The sequence below is a fragment of the Ascaphus truei genome, chromosome 7, assembly GCF_040206685.1.
Source record: "Ascaphus truei isolate aAscTru1 chromosome 7, aAscTru1.hap1, whole genome shotgun sequence".
NCBI classification, from domain to species: Eukaryota; Metazoa; Chordata; class Amphibia; order Anura; family Ascaphidae; genus Ascaphus; species Ascaphus truei.
Window position 1 is genome coordinate 20257254 of NC_134489.1, and position 12793 is coordinate 20270046.

Here is a 12793-nt window from a genome sequence, read left to right on the forward strand (position 1 = left end):
TAGCACATGCTCCCATGGGTGAGAGAGCGCAGTAACCCCCTGGCTCTAAATAAGTGTAAAAAAAATTAAATTATATATATATATATATATATATATATATATATATATATATATATAAAATTATACACACACACACTAAATTGGCTCATTTGGTTTATATGTGTTTTTATCTTTGGAAACTTTTCTCCCATAGGGAAAAAAATGAATACACATGTAATCAAGAGACAGCTAAACTTTTACTTCACATCAGCCATTTTTACTCCAGAGCAACACAGCCGCCATTTTTTCTGGGGAGCAACACAGCAGCCATTTTATGACCATACCAACAAATCTAGCCACTGCAAGCAGATATCTGGGGTGCTATTGAATTAAAGAATAAAGCACACATTCTCTGCAGAAAGCAAAAAATGACCTTTCAGTAGATATTTACCAAAACAAATAGCTTTTTTATTTGATATCAGACAATGCCAGAACAGCAGGGATGTGATCTGTACTTCCATAGTATTTAACAGGTTGTGATACCTTTTACCAGTTTTATCAGTTTTCAGCCTCTATACAGTCTTCTGTTTGAACCTATTCCTACCATTCCTGTCTGGGGTAACAAACAAAACCAGTAACAATAATTCCTAAAGGTGAGGGGCAAGGTAAACCCCAAAGACTAGCAGCGAAGGTGGAGCTGCAGGGAGGTGCCGGAACCTCTCCCTCTCATGCCTACATCTCCCTTGTCATTTGGCTCTGTAAGTTCATCCTGAAGACATGAGACTTGGGGGCGTTTTATCACCTAGTTACTGTATGCAACTCCCCAACCAGAAATCTCCATTCTATCATTGTCATGGAGACACTGATCATGTGACTCCAACCGCAGTTCCGAAGACTGTCCCATCCCTCTACCATTCATGGAGGAGTTGAACATGTTCAATACAAACAAATAGAACTTGCACTCGCCCTCTCTTGATAATCGTATCTGGTGCAAAGGTCCAGTATCTCCACCAACAGGTACAATATGCACACATAGAAAGGGCTCCCTTGATCCTTCCTCAGTCTCAGGAGTTGAACCTGTTGACATTAACCTGTTCAGTACTGTGGGAAATTGTGGCCCCTCTGTGCCTGAGGCACTGTCTTATCAAGTGAATGGTGGGAGCCATTAGCGCAGATACCCAGAGCTTTCTCCCTAGCTCCGTCACAGGGTTTTACAGGGCAATGTATTGTGCAGGGGCTAAGTGAGTTAGGCCGCTTTGCTTAACAGGTTGTTCGACCGGCTCAAGCGTCTGCCTGACACACCTGTGTCAGTGACTGTGATGGTAGGGGCAGCCCGGCATGCTTATTAAGAATTTGTTGCCTATATTCATCAAAATGGCGGCCTATGTTATAGGCTAATGTGGCCATCTTAGGTAGCCAAACACTCTGAGACGGACGGATTGCGGAAGACATCTTGGGTAAGCAGCTATGGCAGTGCCCCCAGCACCTACTGAGCCAGCATTCCCCCTGCACCCCTCTGTTCTGGGTGAGTTGAGCTTGTATTTGTACATTGTGTTGCTCATGTTGGTTCCGGAAGAAATACAGTCCATTTATTTAACTCCTTTGTTCTGTCTGGCGCTTGCAATCCTGGTGTAATCATCTGGTCTCCTGTGACAGTGACCTCAAGGTCATGGGTTTAATTATTGGCAAAGACTCATCAGACAACACCTGACAAAAAAGAATATGTAATTAGTTACAAAATAATTATTATGGGGGTGGGATAAAATGTTTTTGTGATATACTTCCAGGTCATAGACAGAAAACTGAAATTAATACCACTGCTGTTTTTATTTCCATGAATTCGGCACAAAATGATAGAGAAAGGGGAAACCTAACTGATTACAATGTATGTAAAAGTTGCCCCACCGACTTCAAAGGAACTGTCCTCTTAAAAGCCCGAATCACCTCCTTATACTGAGCAGTTAGCCTGATAGACGTTGTACTCTATAGCCCGATCCATTCCCAGCTGGCAGAAACCAGGTACCAGTAATCAGGAAAGTCACGATATTTAATATTCTGAAGCCAGGGCACGTTGGTATGAATGGCTCCCGATAGCATTAACACAGTTCCCTTTTAAATCACTCCAAGTCCTGTAATATTTCCTCCACTTTATTGGGAAAAGGTAGCAGGGTACAGATGCTTGTGGATGGTGTGTATTGGTGATTATTAGTTAGGAACCGGTAAAAAGAGATGGCCTCACCAAGGGTTATAAACAGAGAAAGGTTCTTTACTCACTGTCTCCAGGGTTGAAAAGGAAGTGAGGTGCGGTGTGGGCAAAGGAAATGTCTAGGGGCAGACCATGTCTGAACAAACAGGAGGGGGGGCAGACTAGCCCATTCTGGTGAGGATCTCAGAGACTGCTGTAGCAGCTCACTGATGTCATGCTCGCAGGCAAGGAGTGCAACATTGTTGCAAGCCACGCAGGCACAGTATGTGTCTGCAGACTCCATGCAGCTGGGAATAAACTCTGACAGGCAGAAACTGCAAAGGAGAGAGGGGGTGAGTCAGAAATGTGGCTCTTGTTCCATAACACTCCCCGTCTGGTATCTGTAGATACCACTATATGGCAAGCTATGTGGAACATATGTGCAATACATACAACATAACAATATACTGCAAAGGTCCATATTTCCATAGCAATGTGATACCGGCTGGTACCACTGGCATCAAAGTCCTTTGGCCAGGCCTTCCAGTAAGGGAAGCCAGGTGGGTGCGCAGCTCTTGGTTAGCTTGACGCACCACAATGTCTCTTAAAAGTCCACGGCACTCTTGGTCGCGCAGGTATCTTTGGATACTATTGTCTCTATTGTCCTTAGTGTTTATTTGTAATTCCTTGCATGCTCCAACGAAATTGGTACCACAATCGGAGCGTATTTGTTTAACTGGTCCTCTGACTGCAAAGAACCTTCTGAGGGCATTTATGAAGCTTGAAGCATCCATAGATTCTATAACCTCGATGTGTATAGCTCGTGTACTCATGCAGGTGAAGAGTACCGCCCATCGTTTGCTGTTTGCTAGCCCGCCTCTAGTTCTACGTGAGATGACCATCCAGGGCCCAAATACATCGAGTCCTACATAGGTAAAGGGGGGTTCTGTGTTAAGTCTGTCGACAGGTAGATCCGCCATCCTTTGGTCTTGGCTTTTGCCTCTCAGCATTCGGCACCTAACACATTTGTGGAGATTACTGGCCACGCACCTTTTCATGCCAACGACCCAAATGCCCGCCGCCCTAATGGCGCCTTCGGTGAAGTGTCGTCCCTGATGCATGACTTGTTCGTGGTAGTGGCGCACCAACAAAGTGGCGATGTGATGCCGGCCAGGGATGATAAGAGGGTTGCTTTCCTCCCTGCTCAGTTGGGACTTATTGAGGCGGCATCCTACTCTCATGAGGCCGTCTTTGTCGATGAAGGGATTCAACTTCCAAAGTGGACTGTTTTCGTTAACACTCTTCTTTCCGCGAATGCATTTGATCTCTTCCGCATATGTTTCTCTTTGAACATGACTGAGAACAGTTTCCTTAGCCTTTGTAATTTCCTCTACGGTGCGCAGCTCTTTGCAGATGTGCCAGCCGTGGCAGCCGGTAGTTTTACCATCTGGTGTCTGGCGGAAGGAGGAGGCTATATGCCCGAGACGGGCTACTGTTCGCAGAAGGGCCGTCCACTTTGAGAAGCGTTGGAATCGATGTGATCCGAATGCGTTTTTGTGCGATACATTGGTGAGTACCACGGATACTTGTAGGGGCCTTATCTCCGTATCCTTTTCGGGATCCACGAGTTCAAAATCGTCAACTGGGGTTGGTAGCGTTTCCGCAGGCTGCGCAAGAAACATTGGTCCTGTGAGCCACGACGTATTCTGCAGTTGAGATGCGGGTACTGATCTGGTGGCGTGATCTGCGGGATTTTGCTCTGTGGGCACGTGGTGCCATTGTTCTGGTTGGGTTGACTTCCTGATTCTTTCTACACGGTTAGCTACGTATACGTAGAATCTCCTTTTCTTATTGTAGATGTATCCCAGTACCACCTTGCTATCTGTGTAGAGTTTGACGGCATCTGGTTTGCTGTCCATCTCATTCTCGATAAGCTCCGCCAGTTCTACTGCTAACACTGCACCACACAGCTCGAGTCTGGGTATAGTATGGTCAGGTTGTGGCGCCATCTTAGCTTTGCCAAGGATGAACCTGATGTGGCAACTTCCATCCACGTCCGTGGTTTTTAGGTAGGCCACCGCTGCTATAGCTTTGGTGGAGGCATCTGAGAACACGCAAAGCTCTTTGCTGTGTGCGGCGGTGAGAGATATAGGTGAATAGGGGCGTGGGATTTGAAGTTGCTCGAGGGCCTTCAAGGAGTGTTTCCACGTTTCCCACTCTTTCCGTTTTTCTGGAGGTAGTGGGGTGTCCCATTCCTGTTTTTCGAAGGACATTTCTCTGAGGAGGGACTTCCCTTGTATAGTGACAGGAGCCACGAATCCTAGCGGGTCGTAGAGACTGTTAACGGTGGACAGGACTCCGCGACGTGTGAAGGGTTTTTCTTCGATGGCTACCTGGAACGTAAAGGTGTCTGTTTTAAGATTCCAGCTTATCCCCAGGCTCCGCTGTATGGGAGGCGTGTCGGTCCCCAGATCCAAATTCTTGAGATCTGGTGCTTGATCATCTGCGTGAAACGCCTTCATCACTGTGGCACTGTTGGAAGCTATTTTGTGCAACCTTAGGTTGGCCTTCGCTAACATCTTTTGTGTCCTCTTGAGTAGATCTACGGCTTCTTCTTCGGTGGGAACTGATTTTAATCCGTCGTCCACATAGAAGTCTCTTTCGACGAAGCTCCTGGCGTCTTTCCCGAACTCTGCTTCTCCGTCTTGGGCCGTTCTTCTGAGGCCGTAGGCTGCCACTGCAGGTGATGGGCTGTTCCCGAAGACATGTACTTTCATGCGGTACTCCGTGATTTCTTTTTCTACGTCGTCATCTTGGTACCACAGGAATCTTAGGTAGTTACGGTTGTCTTCTCGCACAAGGAAGCAGTGGAACATCTGTTGAATGTCTGCGGTTACGGCGATAGGTTCCTTGCGGAAGCGGATCAGCACTCCCAGAAGACTGTTCGTCAGATCCGGGCCGTTGAGGAGAACATCGTTTAGGGAGACTCCCTGATGCTGAGCGCTGGAGTCGAATACCACTCGGATTTGGCCAGGTTTCTGGGGGTGGTAGACGCCAAACGACGGGAGGTACCAGCATTCTTCGCCTTCTTTCATTGGGGGCGCCGACTCTGCATGGCCACTGTGGAAGATTTTTTGCATGAAGGCCACAAAGTGTTCCTTGGTCTCCGGTTTCCTTTGTAGGTTACGGCGGAGCGAAGCGAGCCTAGACATAGCATGGTCTCTGTTGTTTGGGAGGCGTCTTCTTGGCGAGCGGAAAGGTAGTGGGGCCACCCAACTGCCCAATTAGTCCTTGAAGAGCTCCTTATCCATTAACCTCAAGAATTCTTTGTCTTCCATTGATGGCGCCTGTTTGTCGTCGTCCTTTGTTGTCTGGAACACTGTACTCCCTAGGTCATTGGGGTATTTTCTTGCCACAGGCGCGTCTCCGTAGTTCCCTTTGGTCTCCAGCTTCTCGTGGACCTGAAAGTGGTTCGGACAAGGTTTGAAGTGGGATATACGACCGTTTTCCAACAAGTTCATCTGTAGGGCGCCTACGTTGTCGGGTCCTCGTATCCTGTCTATGCATACTTCTCCAACTACCACCCATCCTAGATCGAGCCTTTGGGCGCTTGGGCCGTTGTGGTCCCCATTTCGCTGTTCGCGGATCTTGTGTGCTCTCATGATGTCTCTGCCAAGTAGCAGCAGGATCTGGGCATCTTCGTCTAGTGGTGGGATATGATCGGCAATGGTTTTTAGATGGGGATGGTGTCGCGCCACGTCTGGCGTGGGGATCTCAGTCCTATCTTCCGCCATGTGATTGCACTCGATGAGTGTGGGAAGGGGCATGCTCACTTTGCCGTCTATTGAGCATATGGTGTAGCCATTCACTCTTCTCCCTGTAGTCTCCATTCGCCCTGCGCACGTTCTGAGAGTGTAAGGAGAAGTACTGTCTTGTATGCCGAACATATCGAAGAATTCTGACCTGACCAGCGATCGGTTGCTCTGGTCGTCGATGATTGCATACATCCGTTTGGCTCTTTGGGGTTGTCCCTCTGGGTGCACTGCTACCAGACATATTTTAGAGCAAGATCTACCGTCGTCTCCTTCTCCGCATACTTCTGTGCATTTGGATGCTACTGACGTCGGGGGGGGTGTGTCTCCCACTTCTTCCTCCCCGCCCTGCTTTGTCGGAGGGTTAGGGGCTTTGCTTGCTTTGGGCTTCATAGCTTCCGGGTGTAGAGCGGCTATGTGCCTGTCGCTATCGCACTCTGTGCATTTCATAGCTTCTTTGCAGTCCTTGAATAAATGAGTTGTGGAAGCATAACATTTGAAACAGGCTCCCCATTCCCTGAGTAGGTTCTTTCGCTCCTCTATGGGTTTCATCCTGAATCCGAAGCACTTGTTAAGTGGATGCGGCTTTTTGTGGATAGGGCATTCTTTGTTAAGGTCCCTTGGTTTTTTGTCCCTGTCGGCCGTCTGGCTGGGACTCGCGTGGGTCGTAGGGGGCACGTCCGTCCTGTGGACCGAGATGGGTGTTCTGGAGTCCTTGCACCTTGCTGTTGACCTTTCGTTCCTCGGGTGGCTGGCGCTGGATGTGGTTTGCGCCCCTAAGACGAAGCTGGGGTCGTTTCTTGTCTTTGCCGCTTCGCAGATGAAGCTCACGAAGAATGAGAATGGGGGGAAGACAACCTGCTTCTCCCTTTTGTATTTGGAACCTTGTGAAAGCCACCTTTCTTGGAGGTTGAAGGGTAGCTTCTCCAGGATGGGTCTCACTCCACGAGCTGAATCTAGGGCGTTGAGACCTATTAAGGAATGGTCTTTCCTTGCGAACTCCAGTTCTTGCAGCAGGTCTCCAAGATCTCGTAACTTCGAGTAGTCTTTACTCGTGATCTTGGGGAAGCTCTCGATTCTTTTGAAGAGTGAATCCTCGACTGCTTCAGGGCTGCCATAGGTCTCTTCTAGCCTTTCCCACACTAGGTCCAGACCTACTTGGGGTTGATGTGCGTTTGCCGTCCGAAGTCTCTGCGCTTGCTCCCTGGATACGTTCCCCAAGAACTTAACTAACAGGTTGAGCTCTTCCCTTGCTGAGAAGTCCAAGCTGTCGATTGCGTCTTTGAACGTGAACTTCCACGTCCGGTAGTTCTCAGGGCGGTCGTCGAAGCTGATGAGTCCTGCGTGCACCAAGTCGCGCCGGATCATGTACTTGGCTATGTCTGTCAGACCTGAGACGTCGGCGCGTTTGCCCCGTTCTGAGGTAGTTGCTGGGACGGTCTGTGCGGTCGCCTCTTCCTTGGCGTGGACGCGTGATGGCTGCTGGCCAGTGTGAGGGGCTGTTTTCTCCCGCGTGGGTGTACCTGGATTACGAGCCTGTTGTGGTGCATCCGTGTGCGCTCTGGCGTGTGGACCACTGTTGCGGCTGTGGCTATCCCAGGCAGCGTGTGCCATTGACGGAGCAGCGTCTTCTCCTCGTGGTCCTAGCGAGTTTTCGTTGTCTGTGGTGTCGCTCCCTCCGTGTTGAGATGGTGCGCTGGTGTTTACACTGAAGAGGCTCCTTACGTAGTCTTCAGTGCGTTGGGCTGGATCCTCTGAGGCTATCCGTCTGTACGGTAGCTCCCCGCCATCCTGTTGCGCGGCTGCTTCTAGGACTTCAGCTTGGGCTATGGCGGCGGCGGCTTCCTTCTCTTGATTAAGCGCCTCTAGTTCCGCATCAAATTCGGCTTTCCTACGCGCAGTGGCGGCATTGGCAGCGGCGGCGGCGGTAGCAGCGGCATTCTGCTCCTCCTCTTCTATGCGCGCTCTTTCTGTCCTTACGGCTGCCTCTCTGCGACTATATTCAGCCCTGGCACGTGCGGCCTCTGCGGCGGCTCGTGCCTTGGTAGCGTTTGTGCTTGCACTGGACGCGTTAGACTGCGCTGATCTTGCTGATCTAGATGAGTGCCTGGATATGCTTGAGCGCTGCGATGCAGTCTCCAGGAGGAGCTCTTTTCTCACGCTTTGAGCGTCTGTGATGGCGGCCCGCACGCGGCTGTCACGTGCAAGATCAATGTTATTTTGTAAGTCTCTTTCTTGCAGGCTTTCGCCGGTGTTGGTTCTGGTCAAGTAGGTGATGTATGTTTCTGACAGCCCTTGGTAGCACGAGTGATCAGACTTTATTTGAATAATTGCCTGCGCGAGCTGTTGTGCATTATCGCCAATACTAACGACATTGCGTAACTCCAATGCGGTTGTTTCCCAGGCCAACTCTAATTTAGCGCGGTGCGCTTCAATGTCGCTCTCATATTTTTCGCGGCCCTTTTGTGTCAGTGTGACTGTCCGTTTGGGCCTTGCGCCTGCCTGCGCCTGTTGCAGATGCGCAGCGGTCTCTGTATCTGAGAGATCGCTTTCCTGCGTGATGTCTGGTGAGGCTCTGAGTTCTGCCATGCTGTAGGTGTGTGTAGGCCTTTGCCAGTGCGTGTGGCGTGCGGTCTTTTACCTTGTCAGCGATGGGCGTCTGTCTCAGATGATGCCGAGCGGTGTCCTGCAGCGTGCAGCGTTGGGGTAGCTGTACTTACAGATGTCCGTTGGCTCCTCACTGTGGGGCTGAGCAGCGGGTGGACTCAGACAGAGAGAAAGGCAATTAGGTATTGTGAGAGAAGCACTGTTAGTTGCAAGGCTGTGTGCAGTTTGCTGTATAAAGCTTGCTGCCCTGTCTGGCAGAGTGAAGCTGCTGCTTGTCCTGGGGTGCAGAGACTATTCTGTATAGCATAAAGTCTTTGAGTAGTAGCTGCTGTGTGATTCCTTTGTGTAGTATTAGCAAAGTAAGGCTGCTCACAGTCTTTGCATAAAGCTGTGGTAGTTTGCTGTGTAGAGGCTTGTGGCTCTGTGTAGCAACGTGCTTGTGCAATGTGGTGAGAGACTGCTGTTTATTTATTTGCTACGTAAGCTGCTCGCTTGTATCTTTAGCATAAAGGCTGTGGGTAGCAGCTCCTCTGTGTGTATTTCCCAAGGCACACGGTCCTCTTTTTACTATTCTGAAGCCAGGGCACGTTGGTATGAATGGCTCCCGATAGCATTAACACAGTTCCCTTTTAAATCACTCCAAGTCCTGTAATATTTCCTCCACTTTATTGGGAAAAGGTAGCAGGGTACAGATGCTTGTGGATGGTGTGTATTGGTGATTATTAGTTAGGAACCGGTAAAAAGAGATGGCCTCACCAAGGGTTATAAACAGAGAAAGGTTCTTTACTCACTGTCTCCAGGGTTGAAAAGGAAGTGAGGTGCGGTGTGGGCAAAGGAAAAGTCTAGGGGCAGACCATGTCTGAACAAACAGGAGGGGGGGCAGACTAGCCCATTCTGGTGAGGATCTCAGAGACTGCTGTAGCAGCTCACTGATGTCATGCTCGCAGGCAAGGAGTGCAACATTGTTGCAAGCCACGCAGGCACAGTATGTGTCTGCAGACTCCATGCAGCTGGGAATAAAATCTGACAGGCAGAAACTGCAAAGGAGAGAGGGGGTGAGTCAGAAATGTGGCTCTTGTTCCATAACATTTAATGAATAACGCATTAAAACAAAATGTCTCAGAAAATGAGCCTTGTTTTGGATAAAGAAACACAGAATTTGATGGCAGATGGGAAGTACTTGGACCACGAGTCTTCCCATTTTTCTCAGTGTTGTAAAACCTCAGACCATTTTTGATCCTTGCCTTTCTTTTCTATTTAGGATAGCGTTATGTCTATCCCAATCATTTCTGAATTCCCTTAAGGCAGGGGTTATCAAATCCAGTCCTCAGGACCCCCCAACACATCAGGTTTTAAGGATATTCCAGCTTTGACACAGATGGCTCAATGAGAGGCTCAGTCTTCGACTGAGCCACTGCTGGAGCCACCTGTGCTAAACCTGGGATAACCATAAAACCTGACCTGTTGGGGGATCCTGAGGACTGGAGTTGAGAACCCCTGCCTTAAAGTATTAGCCTCTACCATCTCTGCAGAGAGCATATTCCATTAATCCCTTTCAACCCCCATTTCAAGCCAACCGCCTCCCCTGAAGAAGTACTTCCTCCCATTCCCCCTGATATGGTGAGGAAGACTATTTAAGATAACAAAAGCGTAACGAAGACAAAGAAGCTACTTATGGTTGGAAAGAAACAAATCATTGCACGCAAACAAGATAATGGTTCAACAATAATATGACAAGGATTGTGCACTTATCAAAAAAAGAGAGTGAAGGACTTCTATAATCTAGCAATGGGCAAACGGAAAAAAACATGAATGATCTACCATGTGTCCTTCCAGAAGAAGTGGCAGAAGCAATAAATCGGACAATGTGTTGGAGCAACGTGGAGAAGAGAGGCTTCCGACCGCGGTACCTGGAAGATTTTTGGGAAGGCCAACATCTAGCGGTGGATCGACATGACAAACACTACTACTAATAGCACACAACTAAGCACTCTACCTAATAATAAAAACCCAATAAGCCGTCGGTGCCTAATGCACCGATAGTGATAATAGTGCATAGAAATATTAATAATAATATGTGACTACAGTGATATTTTACAAGTAATGGGTAATAACCCAAACAATAAGTGAATCCTATAGTGACTGGCGGGTCAGCTAATAGAATGGCAGCCAAAAGGACATACAGCAAGTCTATCCACATGACTTGTACAACGATGCAATAATAAAGAGAACAAAAGTCCTTGGCGCAAAAAAAGTCAATAATACCAGTCCTGGATTGTGATACTTTGGTCAGTCCCAATGAATAACCGCTGATCCCAGAAGATCTCCTCGAGGACTGGAAACTCTGTAGGTACAAAAAAGAAAACACATAGACCATAACCATAACCAAAACCATAGAGCGGTAACCTCCACAGGGGGAATCGCTGCACAAGTCCAATGCCTACTTACCGCAAATAAATAGGCCACAGGCAATGGAAGATGTCTTTTGCTTCAGCCAGACAGCTGGTTCCAAGAAGTCTCCAACACGTGTACCCATGAATGAATAAAATAAACATAGCATGGTACAAGAGATAAGATGTATTAAACAGCACCAGACCATACATTTACACTCACTGTGTCTCAAGTCTTGGCGCGTGGTTTAAAGATGCCATCCTCAGCTTGGTTATCCGGCTGTTTGGTGCTAGCAGCTGGGGTCGGCGTCACACTCCCCTCCCTCTCCTCACAGCCGCGACTCGAGTCAGACCCACACCCAATGATGTCACTACTGCGCCGATAACTCCTCCCTGCTGACGAACGAAACTGACTCCACCCAACGCATTTCGTGACTCAGAACGTCACTTCCCTGAGGGAGAGGAGTGCTGTAAGTAGGCATTGGACTTGTGCAGCGATTCACCCTGTGGAGGTTACCCCTCAATGGTGTGTTTCCTTTTTGTACCTTCAGAGATTCCAGTCCTCGAGGACAGAGGTCCCCAACTCCAGTCCTCAAGGACCACTAACAGTGCAGGATTTAAGCATAGCCTCTTATTAGCACAGGTAGCCCAATCATTTTGACTGAACCACCTGTGCTCTAGCAGGGGTATCCGTAAAACCTGCACTGTTAGTGGTCCTTGAGGACTGGAGTTGGGGACCTCTGCTTGAGGAGATCTTCTGAGATCAGCGATTATTCATTGGGACTGATCAAAGTATCACAATCCAGGACTGGTATTATTGCTTTTTTGCGCCAATGACTTTTGTTCCCTTTATTAGTAGACAAGGGATGATGATGATGATAATGATATGCACTGTGTGCAGAAAAAATGGGACCACGGTTAGTTTTTGTCATATTTTGCAGAAAAATCATTCAACTTTGAGGAAAATTTGAGCAATTATAGGTCTGTCACAGCAGATTATTACTTTTAAAAATTATTTGAATTTACAGTATAAATATTCTTTGGAATTGGTCACAGCACGATGACCTCATCAAGTGCATAGTTTCAAAATGGGGTTTAGAGAAGAAGATAAGCATGTTATAAAGTGCTTGAGACAGAGCAAGAATTATGGTTCAAAACGATCAAAATCCTCCTGATAGAGGACGGTCACTACAAGGACTGAAAAAAAAATTGAATTTGTAAAACAACGTATCGTTCAGGAGCACGAGATGCTGGACCAACACGATATCAACGATGCAATCAGACTGTGATGTCTTCATTTTCGGGCGTGTGCGTTTCAGCCGGAGGACATTTTGAACACACACTTTGAACTGAAACTTTATAGTAATCTGTGTCTCAAATTAGATTACAACAGTTTAACACATTTACGAGCTACGAAGGAAAAATCCTATTTGTCATTTAATGAACGTGAACCTACCGCAGGGCATATGGTACTTGTTCACATAATACAGCGACATCAATTTACAACATCAGTTGATTGTCTACATTTTGTTCTTATGTAGTGTTAACCTACATAACAGACCTACAATTGTCCACATTTTCATGGGGATCGAGCAAGAAATGTATGATATGATAGAAAACTAGACGGGTCCCTTTTTTCCTGAACACAATGAATACTATAAATATATGTATATGTATGTATATATATATATATATGTATGTGTATATATATATATATATATATATATACAGTGTTCGACAAACCTATACATCTGCAGGCCCCAGGCGAGTGGATTTAACATCGTGGCGAGCTCCTATTGGCCCAAGTAGCACACGTGTGG

At 47.7% G+C, this 12793-nt stretch overlaps 1 long non-coding RNA gene across 1 annotated transcript; it reads right to left on the reverse strand.

Moving 5' to 3' along the window:
• Positions 1-451: 451 nt before the first annotated feature.
• On the reverse strand, positions 452-11422 carry LOC142498488 (uncharacterized). The gene is made up of 4 exons (XR_012802437.1): positions 11032-11422; positions 10849-10927; positions 10405-10493; positions 452-1686 (listed from the first exon to the last, which is right to left on the reverse strand). It is a non-coding gene; the product is annotated as an uncharacterized LOC142498488 (long non-coding RNA).
• Between the last annotated feature and the right edge of the window lie 1371 nt (positions 11423-12793).